The sequence below is a fragment of the Phyllobates terribilis genome, unplaced genomic scaffold (assembly GCF_046119375.1).
Source record: "Phyllobates terribilis strain yellow unplaced genomic scaffold, ASM4611937v1 Scaffold_2__4_contigs__length_985480577, whole genome shotgun sequence".
In the NCBI taxonomy this organism is placed as follows: domain Eukaryota; kingdom Metazoa; phylum Chordata; class Amphibia; order Anura; family Dendrobatidae; genus Phyllobates; species Phyllobates terribilis.
In genome coordinates, this window is record NW_027362762.1 from 198,544,808 (window position 1) to 198,559,419 (window position 14,612).

A 14,612-nucleotide genomic window follows, 5' to 3' on the forward strand; every position below is an offset into this window, starting at 1 on the left:
AGCAGAGCTCCAACAGGCCTGGTCACCTCAAGTCCCTGTGTCAACTAGAACAGTTTGTAGGATTCTGTCTCGAAATGGCCTCCATGGTCGAATCAGTGCCCAGAAGCCAGCACTAAACAAAAGGCAAATAAAAAACCGTGTGGCATTTGCAAAGTCCCACAGCCTGCTAAACAGATGGACACTGGAAAAGTGGCAGAAGGTGGATTTCTCTGATGAATCTTCAGTAGAATTACACCACAGCTGCCGCAAATACTGCAGGAGACCTACTGGAGCCAGAAAACAGTTAAATTTGGTGGTGGAAAGATCATGGTCTGGGGTTGCATTCAGTATGGGGGTGTCCGAAACATTTGCAAGGTGGAAGGCAATATCAATAGCCTAAAATATCAAGAAGTATTAGCTACCTCTTACATTCCAAATCATAAAAGGGGTCAAATTCTGTAGCTGGATGGTGCTCCATCTCATACATCCATGTCTACAACAAAGTTCCTCCAGGCAAAAAAGATCAAGGTGCTCAAGGACTCACCAGACATGAACATCATTGAGCATGTTTGGGGTAGGATGAAAGAGGAAGCTTGGAAGACAAAACCAAAGAATCTAGATGAACTCTGGGAGGCATGTAAGACTGCATTCTTTGCTATTCCTGATGACTTCATTAATAAATTGTATGAATCATTGTTGAACCGCATGGATGCAGTCCTTCAAGCTCATGGAAGTCACACAAAATATTAAATATGACTCTAATAGCACCACAACTTCATTCACCAATGTTATGCAACATATATTTGTATTTTAAGATAATTATTTGTTTGAATATCACATTACTTTCTGTGGGCGACAAAACTTTTGTCTTGCCAAAATCTGACCATTCTGTGTTCATTAAATGATCAATATTTCAGCATTGATGCCAATTTATTTTCTTTACCTAAACCAAATTTGGGAGGGTTTCAGCTTTCAAAAGAATAATGTATAAAACCAATGGATGAATTTAACGTCAGGTTATAAGCTTTTATTTACATAACATGGATAAGCGACATAACTTCTGTCAGGGAGTGTAGACTATAAAGAACGGAGACTTGGAAGATGATTCGCTCTCATGTTTATTGTAGGAGAACTCGGCCCATGGCAAGAGATCCACCCAATCAGTATGGTGAGCGTTAACAAAGTGCCGGAGGTAGCAGGTAAGGATCTGGTTGATCCGCTCCACTTGACCGTTGGACTGTGGATGGTAAGCGGAGGAGAAATCCAGGGTGACATCCAGCAGCTTACACATAGCTCTCCAGAAACGTGAGGTGAACTGAACCCCTCGATCTGACACGATGTGGAGGGGTAGGCCATGGAGACGGAAGATGTAAAGGAAGAAGTCCTTGGCTAGCTCTGATGCAGACGGGAGACCAGGCAAAGGGATGAAGTGGGCCATTTTAGAAAAGCGGTCAGCGACCACCCAAATGACTGTACAACCGGCAGAGACAGGGAGATCTGTAATAAAGTCCATAGCAATGTGTTGCCATGGGGCATTAGGTACGGGAAGAGGCAAGAGATGACCTGCAGGTAGATGTCTGGGAACCTTGTTGCGGGCACAGGACGAACAGGCTGAGACGAAGTCTACCACATCCTTGCGCAGGGTAGGCCACCAGTAATGCCGGGTGATAAGCAGGAAGGTCTTCTTTTGGCCAGCATAGCCAGCTAGTTTAGATGAATGACCCCAGCGAAGAGCTTTCTCACGATCTGGTACTGCTACAAACGTCTTACCGGGTGGAAGACGAGTTAGATCCAAGGGAGCCACATTCATCACCTTGGAGGGGTCGATGATGTGCATAGGCTCCTCCTCTTGATCGGAGGACAGGAAGGATCGGGACAAGGCGTCAGCTTTAACATTCTTGTCTGCCAGGCGGAAATGCAGGACGAAGTCGAAGCGGGCGAAGAACAAAGACCACCGGGCCTGACACGGATTGAGTCTTTGGGCATTTTGGAGATATGCCAGATTTTTGGGATCCGTATAGATGATCACCGGGTATAGAGCCCCTTCCAGCTGGTAGCGCCATTGCTCCAGTGCCAATTTAACGGCTAACAATTTTCGGTCTCCAATGGAGTAGTTGCGCACAGACGCGAAGAGTTTGGAGAAGAAGCCGCAGGTTACCATTCTCTCGGATGAAGACTTTTGGGTGAGCACCGCTCCGGCTCCGGAGGAGGAAGCATCAACCTCCAGGTAGAATTGTTTGTTGCAGTCCGGACGGTGCAGTACCGGGGCGGAGGAGAAGGCTTGCTTTAAGGAGAGGAAGGCCTCCTCAGCTTCGGGCGACCATACCTTAGGATTTGCTCCCTTACGGGTGAGCGCAGATATGGGAGCAGTCCGGGAAGAGAAGTGCGGAATGAAGAGACGATAGTAGTTGGCGAAGCCCAGGAATCGCTGAATCGCCTTCAACCCCTCTGGACGGGGCCACTTTAGGACCGCAGAGAGCTTCTCAGGATCCATTCGTAAGCCTTTCTGGGAGATAACGTAGCCTAGGAATGGAAGAGAGGTCTGCTCGAAGAGGCACTTCTCGTATTTAGCATAGAGGTGGTTCTGCCTGAGCCTAAGCAGGAGTTGATGAACATCCCTCCGGTGTGTGGGAAGATCCGGAGAGAAGACCAAGATATCGTCCAGGTATACCACCACACAGGAGTAAAGAAGATCACGGAAGATGTTGTTGACCAATTCTTGGAAGACAGAGCGAGCATTGCAGAGACCGAAGGGCATCACACGGTATTCATAGTGACCGTCCCGGGTATTGAATGCCGTCTTCCACTCGTCTCCTTGACGGATTCGGAACAGGTTATACGCTCCACGTAGATCCAGCTTGGAAAAGATCCTGGCGCCCTTAAGGCGATCAAACAACTTGGAGATGTGCGGTAGGGGATATTTGTTTTTCACCGTGATCAGATTGAGTCCTCTATAATCAATACAGGGGCGTAGCGAGCCATCCTTCTTCTTGACAAAGAAGAATCCGGCTCCAGCCGGGGAGGTAGACTTCCGAATGAATCCCCTAGCCAGATTCTCCTCAATGTACTCAGACATGGCCCGGGTTTCGGCCGCCGACAACGGGTAAATACGCCCATAGGGTGGAGTGGCGCCAGGTACCAGGTCGATCGGGCAATCATATGGCCTATGAGGTGGCAATGTCTCTGCTTCCTTTTTACCGAAGACATCCGCGTAGGACCAGTAAGGAGCCGGTAGACCGGGTGTATTAGCTGGGGTAGGTGGTGGACGAGTCGGGCGAACCGGAACCAGGCAGGTCCTGTGGCAGTCCTGACTAGAGATGAGCGTTGTTCTACTCGAACTGTTCGCCAATCTCAAATTCGAGCTGTTTTGGGCGGTGTTCGAGCCGTTCGGCGAACACGAACAATTTGAGAAAAATTCGGCTGTTCGAGGTTATGTTCGATAACTGTTCGTGCACCAAAATCATAACTGGATTTTTTCTCAGTAATGATGAAAATTAATGTTAATACGCAGTTTGAGTGTACAGCGGGGTGGGGGGAGGGGCAGGGGATGGATCTCTGCAGGAACAATGAAGATCTCCATTTTTTTTTCTCTTTCCCGCATTTGCAGTGGGGAGGTGCAATCTGTCAGCCTATCAGCAGCGCACACACGGAGCGAAGTGCTTTTTTTCACACAAGCAAGGGCATGTGTCATTGGCAGTGTATGTCACATGTCCTTGCCCTATAAGACCAAGCCATTTTCCCCGTCGCCACCATTTTCTCACTGCTGCAGCTGCGTGTTAGACGGCACCGCTGTTGCTGTGTGCGCTATACCTTGTTAATTTCAAGCCAATTTTCGCACAAATATACAGATAGCTTGGGAGTAAAGACTAATTGTAATTGGAGTCCTTTTCAGGACTAGGTTACATGAGTTCCTATCAGTTTTTGCCAGGCAGGTCTGTGCCAGTGCTGCGCAAGTTTTTTTCACAGTATTTGGCTGAATCTAGCAAAGCTAATCCTTTTTGGCCTATTGCAGAGTGTGTTAGTCAGTGGAGTAGCCTATCTGTGTTGCAAGATATAACACCTGTGTATAGAATACCAATTTTTTTACTGCACCTAGTGAAGTAAAATCTTTTGGGCATAGCATCATTCTATTAGTCCATCTATACTGACCTCCATCAGGTTGCAAACTGAATATAATTTTTTTCTGCATCTAGCTCTGAAAAAATATTTGGGCTTCTAGCAGTGTGTGGGACTTGGTCTATTAGTCCATCTATACTGACCTCCATCAGGTTGCAAATTAAAAATAATTTTTTTCTTCATTTAGCTCTGAAAAAATATTTGGGCTTCTAGCAGTGTGTGGGACTTGTTCTATTAGTCCTTCTATACTGACCTCCAGCAGGTTGCAAATTGAATATAAATTTTTTCTGCATCTAGCCCTGAAAAAATAGTTGGGCTTCTAGCGGTGTGTGGGACTTGGTCTATTAGTCCATCTATACTGACCTCCATCAGGTTGCAAATTAAAAATAATTTTTTTCTGCATCTAGCTCTGAAAAAATATTTGGGCTTCTAGCAGTGTGTGGGACTTGGTCTATTAGTCCATCTATACTGACCTCCATCAGGTTGCAAATTAAAAATAATTTTTTTCTTCATTTAGCTCTGAAAAAATATTTGGGCTTCTAGCAGTGTGTGGGACTTGTTCTATTAGTCCTTCTATACTGACCTCCAGCAGGTTGCAAATTGAATATAATTTTTTTCTGCATCTAGCTCTGAAAAAATAGTTGGGCTTCTAGCGGTGTGTGGGACTTAGTCTATTAGTCCATCTATACTGACCTCCATCAGGTTGCAAATTAAAAATAATTTTTTTCTGCATCTAGCTCTGAAAAAATATTTGGGCTTCTAGCAGTGTGTGGGACTTGGTCTATTAGTCCATCTATACTGACCTCCATCAGGTTGCAAATTAAAAATAATTTTTTTCTGCATCTAGCTCTGAAAAAATATTTGGGCTTCTAGCGGTGTGTGGGACTTGGTCTATTAGTCCATCTATACTGACCTCCATCAGGTTGCAAATTAAAAATAATTTTTTTCTGCATCTAGCTCTGAAAAAATATTTGGGCTTCTAGCAGTGTGTGGGACTTGGTCTATTAGTACATCTATACTGACCTCCATCAGGTTGCAAATTAAAAATATTTTTTTTCTGCATCTAGCTCTGAAAAAATATTTGGGCTTCTAGCGGTGTGTGGGACTTGGTCTATTAGTCCATCTATACTGACCTCCATCAGGTTGCAAATTAAAAAAAAAATTTTTCTGCATCTAGCTCTGAAAAAATATTTGGGCTTCTAGCAGTGTGTGGGACTTGGTCTATTAGTCCATCTATACTGACCTCCATCAGGTTGCAAATTAAAAATAATTTTTTTCTGCATCTAGCTCTGAAAAAATATTTGGGCTTCTAGCGGTGTGTGGGACTTGGTCTATTAGTCCATCTATACTGACCTCCATCAGGTTGCAAATTAAAAATAATTTTTTTCTGCATCTAGCTCTGAAAAAATATTTGGGCTTCTAGCAGTGTGTGGAACTTGGTCTATTAGTCCATCTATACTGACCTCCATCAGGTTGCAAATTAAAAATAATTTTTTTCTTCATTTAGCTCTGAAAAAATATTTGGGCTTCTAGCAGTGTGTGGGACTTGTTCTATTAGTCCTTCTATACTGACCTCCAGCAGGTTGCAAATTGAATATAATTTTTTTCTGCATCTAGCTCTGAAAAAATAGTTGGGCTTCTAGCGGTGTGTGGGACTTGGTCTATTAGTCCATCTATACTGACCTCCATCAGGTTGCAAATTAAAAATAATTTTTTTCTGCATCTAGCTCTGAAAAAATATTTGGGCTTCTAGCAGTGTGTGGGACTTGGTCTATTAGTCCATTTATACTGACCTCCATCAGGTTGCAAATTAAAAATAATTTTTATCTGCATCTACAGTACCTCTGAAAAAATAGTTGGGCTTCTAGCGGTGTGTGGGACTTGGTCTATTAGTCCATCTATACTGACCTCCATCAGGTGGCAAATTCAAAATAATTTTTTTCTGCATCTAACCCAGCCAATAGTTTTGGCCTAATACCACAGTTTGGCCACTCAGCTCTGCTCGGTTACCATCCATTGTTTTTTTGTGCAAACAACTCCAGAGTTGTGAATTAGTTAACCACCAAAATGAGTGGAAAAAGGCCTGCTGCTGGTGGAAAGGGGAATAGGCGTGTTGGGAAGGGGAAAAAAGGTTGTGTCCGTGGGGTAGGTGTTAAAGCAACAGTAACATCTGCAGAAGAAAGACCATCTTCCAGCCAAACTAAAATGTCTACTTCTTTTAGCGGACAATGTGATAAGATCCCTTTCTTACGGCCACGCCAATCGCTACAAATTCCAGATGAGGCACAAAAACAGCAGGTGCTTCAACGGATATCAAGTGCTCCTTTAAGTGGGCTCTCCTCCACATCAACTTCAACATCACAAATACTCCAGTCCTCAAAGGTGTCACCCAAATCGCACTTGCTTCCTCACAGCTCCCAAATCTCCAGCTGCCCGTCTGAGTATGAGGTAGAACAGATGGTTGAGTCTGCAGAGCTGTTTACTCATACTATAGCCTGGGAATCAGAGGTCGACTCCAGCGCTTCTGTGAATCCAGACGAGGAAATGATCTGCACTGATGCCCAGAATCTTTATGAGTCGGATCCAGGACCAGACACAGAAGGTTCTGACCATAATGTAGACCCTCATTCCCAAACTGTAACTCCTGTTGGTGGAGACAATGAGGAAGACGATGATAAGACTCAAATACCTGATTGGAGCGACAACTTTAGTTTTTTGTCAGGGCAGGAACAGGTTGGCTCTGAGGACGACGGGTGTGATAACGCACAGGGTGATGATGATGAGGTCGGAGATCCCACTTACTGTCAACCCACAGTCAGCCAAGAGATGAGGTCAGCAGAGGAGGTGGAGGAAGATGCTAGTGACGACGAGGTCAGGTTGCGCCTTCCTGGACAGAGACGTAGTACTGGAAGCACGTCAACAACTGCATCCTCAAACACAACTCTGCCTCTCACCACAAGTCGTGGTGGCTCTTCAGGTCGCATGGGTGCTAAGCCTTGCATAGCCTGGGCATTTTTTCAGATCGATAAAGATGACCCAACTCGTGTTATCTGTAACATTTGTCAGCAAAAGCTAAGTAGAGGCCAAAAAATACATAGTTTGAGTACTTCATGCATGAACCGGCACATGGACATGAAGCATAAGTTGCAGTGGGAAGCTCAGTGTGCTACAATGCGGCCTAGCCGGCCGGGCCAATCACCGTCTGCCATATCTTGTGCATCCGCGGCCTCTTCATCCTCTGTGACTGGGGGGACAGCAGTCACACCTGTTTTGGGGCGCAGACCTGCCACCTCTTTACCCGCAACAGCCAGCGTGATTGGCAGGTCATCATTTTCTTTGGAGGTGGTAACACCAGCTGGTGTTGAGCACTGTCCGACATCGATAGCACCACCTTTGGATCAAGGCAACCTAACATGTCTGCCTGCATCTTCCTCACAGACCGGCAGTTTGCCGGGGACACCCTTATCAACCCCGTCTAAGCACAATAGCCAGCCCTCGGTCCCTCAGATGTGGACAAGTAAAAGACCATTTCCTCCTAGCCATGAGAAAGCTAAGAGGTTGAATTTCACCATCTGCAAGCTCTTGGCTACAGAAATGCTGCCTTTCCGCCTGGTGGACACAGAGGATTTTCGAGACCTTATGTCCGTCGCAGTGCCCCAGTACCAGATGCCCAGTCGGCACTACTTCTCAAAGAAAGGTGTGCCTGCGCTCCACCAGCATGTCGCACACAACATCACCGCTTCTTTGAGAAACTCTGTGTGTGACAGGGTGCATTTCACCACAGACACTTGGACGAGTAGGCATGGACAGGGGCGTTACATGTCGCTGACTGGGCACTGGGTAACTATGGTGACAGCAGGACAAGGGGCTGCTGTCCAAGTCTTGCCGTCCCCACGAGTTGTGCGTCAATCCTCTTTATGTCAAAGTTCCTCCACTGCTTCTGCCTCCTCAACCTCCTCTCGGTCTTCCACCTGCACCCAAAGCCTGTCTGGTCATGCCACAAGCTTACTAACTGCGCAGAAGGGATCCTGCACACCTCCTTACTATGCTGGCAGTAGGGCTCAACGTCATCAGGCGGTTTTTACATTGAAATGTCTGGGAAATGTGAGTCACACAGCTGAGGAGTTGTGGTCAGCTCTGGAGAACCAATTTCATGAATGGTTGTTAGTGTTGAGCCACCCCCGTAGTGTTCGAGTTCGGTTCGGTTCGTCGAACACCCGTGTGTTCGCCGAACTGTTCGTCGAACTGTTCGTCGAACACCTTCGAACACCGTTAAAACCAATGGCAGGCAAACAAAAACACATAGAAACACATAGAAAACACCTTCAAAGGTGTCCAAAAGCTGACAAACTGCTCAGAAGACATAACTAACACATGGAAAAGTGACAAGTACATATAGTCATGCGAAAATAAAAGAGGTGGAGGAGTAAAAGGAGGGGGAGACACAGATATAGGCATGTCATGCCCTTCTAAAATCCAAAAAGTGAGAAGCCGACACGGCCAGTCCGCTCCTGCCCGTGCCACCTCCGTGTCGCCGGGTTTGTGCCAGAGCCGCGGTGAACCCTGACGGCCAGCCCCCCTCTCCCAATACTGGTGCCTGTCCGCTGGTGGGTCGAGCGAGCCCCCCTGTGGTGGAGGCAGCTCTAAGCTTTTTAATTTAAATTGTCTCTCTAATTTGAATGAATACACTTTAAATCCATTTACAAGGATCTATTGGAGGGCAAGTCTCATGCCAGCAGCCGCGGTAATTCCAGCTCCAGTAGCGTCCACTAAAGCTGCTGCAGTTAAAAAGCTTTTATAAGGATCGAGCTCGGCTGTCCACCGCAAGGCATCCTACTGCCAGTCCCAGCCCCTATGCCTTGGGGTGCCTCCTGATGCTCTTCACTAAGTATCCCATGGTCCCGAAGCATTTCCTTTGAAAAAATTAAGTGTCTAAACTACAGGTGGTGCAGCTTGCTTAACAGCCGGGATAATCCGCTCACTAGCAGACACTGCTACTAGGCACAAAGTATTTCCTGGGCTAGATGCAGTTAAAAATTTGTAATTAGATACTCTCGTTGGATGCTGAGAAAGCATTCCATAGAGTCTCCTGGCACGCCATATATGATTCTCTTAAAAAGCTTGGGGTAGGGGTCTAGGGGACCCTTTTATAGCCAAAATCACGGCCCTGTATCGCAATACGTCACCTAGGCTGAAGATAAATGGAACTGTAGCACCCTGAGGGCTCGGTTGCTACAGACGTATTGCACCTCACCCAGAGGTGTGATATCTCACTCTCAGGTAAGGATGGAGTGTGGATCAGGACCCGACACCTGCATGCATTACACCACATTGCCGTGGGGCAGGGCGACCAATATGCCCCTGAGATGGGCACGACAGTCCCTGTCCCTGGCTGGAGTGGGGGGAGGGAACACTGAGGAAGGGGAACCCTGCAGTGCAGGAGCAGGGAGGAAGCAGTTCCTGGGTGCATTGAGAAGGGAGTATAAAAGGTGGGCACCATCTTAGTTCAGTGCAGAGAAGTCTGAGCAGAAGTGGCAGGGAGCAGGGGCTCTGCATGAGCTCTGCTCCGGAGGCGGGCCTAGTAACAGAGGCCCAGGCCTGGAAGAGGGAGAAGGAAGGAAGAGGAGCGGAGAAGGCTCCAGGAACGAGGAATGAAGGGATCCCAGGGGTGCGGACGGGCGAGTCGCCACCGCACGCCCGAATCCACCTGCGTGGAGGGGTCAGGCCAAAGGGGGAGACCGGTCCCCGAACTAGTGGAGGCAGGAAACAACCCTCAGCTAGAAACCGGAGGCTCTGACATTTTATGTGGCGCAGCCCCTCGCTACACCCGCTAGGAAGGCACCACATAGGGTCAGGGAAACTGGCGCCAAGTTTACCAAGAGGAGGCCCGAGGCAGCCGGACAGAAGTGTTGGTAAGAAAGGCCAGACAAAGGACACACAAAGGGGGTCCTGTGAAGTGCTCCAAAGTTATCTGGGAGTTGTCTGAGCCCCTCACCTGGTGAGCACAGTACGACGTGGGCAGCCGTTACCTGCAGACGTGGTCTGGATAATAAGAACTGTGAGTAAAGGCCCTGAACTGCATCACTGACTCCGTGTCGTTACTGCTGCTGCCCTGCACCATCACCCCCATCCTCCGCATACACTGCCCTGAGGCTATACTTCTCCCGTGGGGAGTTATGCTACGCTCTGCTGCACCCACAACACCAGCCTCAGTGGTCTGCCCTGTAGCGGCGGTTCACTCTGACCGCAATCCACGGGTGGCGTAGTCGGACATTTAAACATGAAAACCACATAAATAGTTCCGCCACTGGTTTGACCGCCCTGAGCCACGGAACTGGGTCGCCGCCACGAAGACTACAACCACCAGCATCCACCAAAAAGGGTCCGGCTCCGGGTGTCCCAAGGCCCAGGGGGTGCATCAGAACATTTTCATCACCTTTCACAATCACCAATGGGACAAGGCAGTGATGTCCTCTGTCCCCTCTCTTATACATCCTAGTGACGGAGCACCTGCTCTCATCAATTCGCCATAACCCCGATATTAGGTGGATTGAGGTGGGAGGCACCGAGTACAAGTGCTCTCTATTTGCTGATGATGTCCTAGTATATATCACTCAATCACATATATCCATCCATGCTGTTATGGCTGAAATAGATCACTTTGTTACATGGTAAAATTTTAAAATCAATGCAGCGAAGTCTGAGGCCCTCGATGTCTCCCTCCCCAAATCCATATAGGATTCCATCCAGTCCAACTTTCCCTTTGCCTGGCCCTCACAGGGTATCAAATACTTAGGAATTCCTATTCATAGAGACCTCTCCCATCTATGTTATCTTAATTTTGGGCCCTTTATTGAACAACTCCATACAGACCACGGTTGGCAAGTTAGAACTGTAAGATTCACTACGTGAACCACTGGTGTTTTGTGGAAAAGCACATGTACACTGCGTTCCAAATTATTATACAAAAAGTGTTTAGGAGTGATAAGGGAAGAATTTGTTTGTTTGTCAGTTAAACTCATTGATGGTGATGTGTGTCAGGGCTCTTTATATCACTGTAAGCAATTGCAGACACCTGTGCTAATTAGTTTGGCAGGTGTGTCCAATGAAAGGCAAGACTACTTAAGAAGGCTCTCTCACATTATTAAGCAGCCTACATTTTCTGCCAAAATGGGAAAGAAAAAGGATGTGTCGGCTGCTGAGAAGCAACAAATTGTGGAGTGTTTAGGTCAAGGCATGACTACAATCAACATTGTGCGATGATCAGGATGAAGTGTCTTGGCAATCAAGAAGTATGTAGCTGATTCACAGTACACACGTGTGCGTGCTGATAAGGGCAAATTGAGGACTCTTTCCTACAGGCAATTACGTCAGGTTGAAAGAGCAGCGGCAAAAAAGCCTTGTCATAGCAGCAGACAAGTTTTTGAAGCTGCTTGTGCCTCCAACGTCCCCCGAACAACAAGATGCAGGGTCCTTCAGAGGTTTGCAGCTGTGCATGCGCCATCCTGTCGACCTCCTCTATCCACTTCACACAAGCAGAAACGGCTCCAGTGGGCCAAACATTACATGAAGACTGATTTCAAAACTGTTTTGTTCACGGATGAGTGCCGTGCAGCGCTCGATGGTCCAGATGGATGGAGTGGAGGATGGCTGGTTGATGGACACCCCACGCAAACACGGCTACAGCGCCAACAAGGAGGAGGTGGAGTAATGTTTTGGGCTGGAATCATGGGGAGAGAGATTGTCGGCCCCTTTAGGATCCCTGAAGGCGCTAAAGATGAACTCCATAATGTATGTGGATTTTCTCAAACAGCACTTCCTGCCATGGTTCAAGAAGAAGAACCGTGTATTTCACAGCAAGATCATTTTTCTGCATGATAATGCACCATCTCATGCTGCACATAAAACATCTGCATCTCTGGCTGATATGGGCATAAAAGGGGACAAACTTATGGTGTGACCCCCATGCTCCCCTGACCTCTACCCCATTCAGAACCTTTGGAGCATCATTAAAAGGAGTGTCTATGATGGCGGGAGGCAGTTCACATCTAAGCAACAGCTCTGGGAGGGTATTCTGTCCTCATGCAAAACAATTGAAGCAGAAACCATCCAAAACCTGACAAATTCAATGGACGAGAGAGTTCAGAAGCTCCTTTCGAACAAGGGGTCCTATGTGAAAATGTAACATCACCTAGAATAAAGTTTTGAGTTGAAAACTGTTTGATTTCAGTTTCTAACAACCTGCTAATGCTTATAATTTCAAAAATGACCATTTTTTTGGTCTTTATTAAAATGAAAAGGTTGATCGAAAAGTTTGGGGGATCTAAGAGTGTGGCAACCCAGTAGTCATGATTACTTCGAATTCTGACAATATGAGGGTCATGCTGCAGGTAGTGCAGCAAGAAGGCACTTATGTGCCTTGCGCATCTCGGAGCCCCAAAATTATTTTCCGGGCTAGATGCAGCTAAAAATTATTTTTAATTTTAAATCTGCTGAAGCTTTAGTATAGATGGCCTAATAGGATCAGTGCTGCACACTGCTACAAAGCCCAAATTATTTTCCAGTCAAGATACAGATAAACATGATTAGTAATTTGAAAGCTTAAAACGGTTGGTAGGGTGATTTTAACCAATCATCAAGCTTTTACTCTCCCCAGGATGACACAGGGGTAGAAAAGTCGTTTCGGATCCATGATTTGTTCATCTTTATGAACGTGAGTCTGTCTACATTATCAGTGGAGAGCCGCGTGCGCTTATCTGTCAGCACACCACCAGCAGCGCTGAACACACGTTCAGACAGAACGCTGGCTGCGGGGCATGACAAGATCTCCAAGGCGTAAGTGGCTAGCTCCGGCCATTTATCCAGATTGGAAGCCCAAAAAGAGCAAGGGTCCAGTGACACAGTCGTGGCTTCAATGTTTACTTGGAGATACTCCTGTACCATCGTCTCTAGGCGTTGACTATGTGTCAGACTTCTTGTCTCCTGTGGCCTTGCAAAGGATGGGCTAAAAAAGTGGTGAAATGATTCCGCAAAATTGATGTTACCAGCAGATACTGTGGTTCTGTTACGGTTTGAGTGCTGAACACTTGACGGTCCCACGGTTGGCAAGTTGGAACTGTGAGATTCACTACGTGCACCACTGGTATTTTGTGGAAAAGCACATGTAAGATTCTGCAACAGTCTCTGCTGATACTCCTGCATGCGTGCATCCCTTTCTATGGCAGGAATAATTTCTGCAAATTTACTTTTGTACCGGGGATCTAACAGTGTGGCAACCCAGTAGTCAGGATTATTTCTAATTCTCACAATTCGAGGGTCATGTTGCAGGTAGTGCAGCAAGAAGGCACTCATGTGTGTTGCGCATCCAGGAGCACCAAGTCCCTGTTGTGTTGGTGGCGAGGTAACAATCATGCTTCCTTCCTCTGTCCTCTCCCCCCAACCTCGCACAACAGAAATGTGATCAAGGTCTCCCTCATCTGATGAGTCTTCCATCAGTTCGTCCTCCACTTCTTCCTGGGCTCCTGCACCTTCCTCACTAGTTTGGCTGCTACCATGCACCCTGGTAAAACCATCTCCCCCACCCTCACATGCCTGCCGCCTTGGTGCTGCCGACCGTCTGGACCTTGCAGATGTTAGCCCTTCCGCATACAACTCCTCCTCCTCTACTTCCTCCACCTCCTCTTGTGCCACCACCTGACTCCGAATTCTGTTTAACATGTGCTCCAGCATGTAAATCACCGGAATAGTCATGCTGATAATGGCATCGTCAGCACTAAACATCTTCGTCGCCATTTCAAAACTGTGCAGAAGGGTGCATAGGTCCCTGATCTGAGACCACTCCTCCAGCGTGATTTGCCCCACCTCTGAATCTCGTTGGCCCAGGCTATACGTCAGAACGTATTGCACCAGGGCTTGTCGGTGCTGCCACAGTCGCTGCAACATGTGCAGAGTTGAATTCCACCGGGTAGGCACATCGCATTTTAGCCGGTGAAGTGGCAGGCCCAACGACTTCTGTAGAGATGTAAGTCGCTGAGCTGCGGGATGCGAACGGTGGAAGTGAGCACACAGCGACCGTGCCCTCTGCAGAAGGCCATCTAGTCTGGGATAGTGGGCTAAAAATTGCTGGACAACCAGGTTCAACACGTGAGCCATACAAGGCACGTGTGTGACATTGCCCCGGCGAAGGGCCGCACCCAGGTTTGCAGCATTGTCGCACACGGCCTTCCCTGGTTTCAGGTCCAGTGGAGACAACCATTCATGAAATTGGTTCTCCAGAGCTGACCACAACTCCTCAGCTGTGTGACTCACATTTCCCAGACATTTCAATGTAAAAACCGCCTGATGACGTTGAGCCCTACTGCCAGCATAGTAAGGAGGTGTGCAGGATCCCTTCTGCGCAGTTAGAAAGCTTGTGGCATGACCAGACAGGCTTTGGGTGCAGGTGGAAGACCGAGAGGAGGTTGAGGAGGCAGAAGCAGTGGAGGAACTTTGACATAAAGAGGATTGACGCACAACTC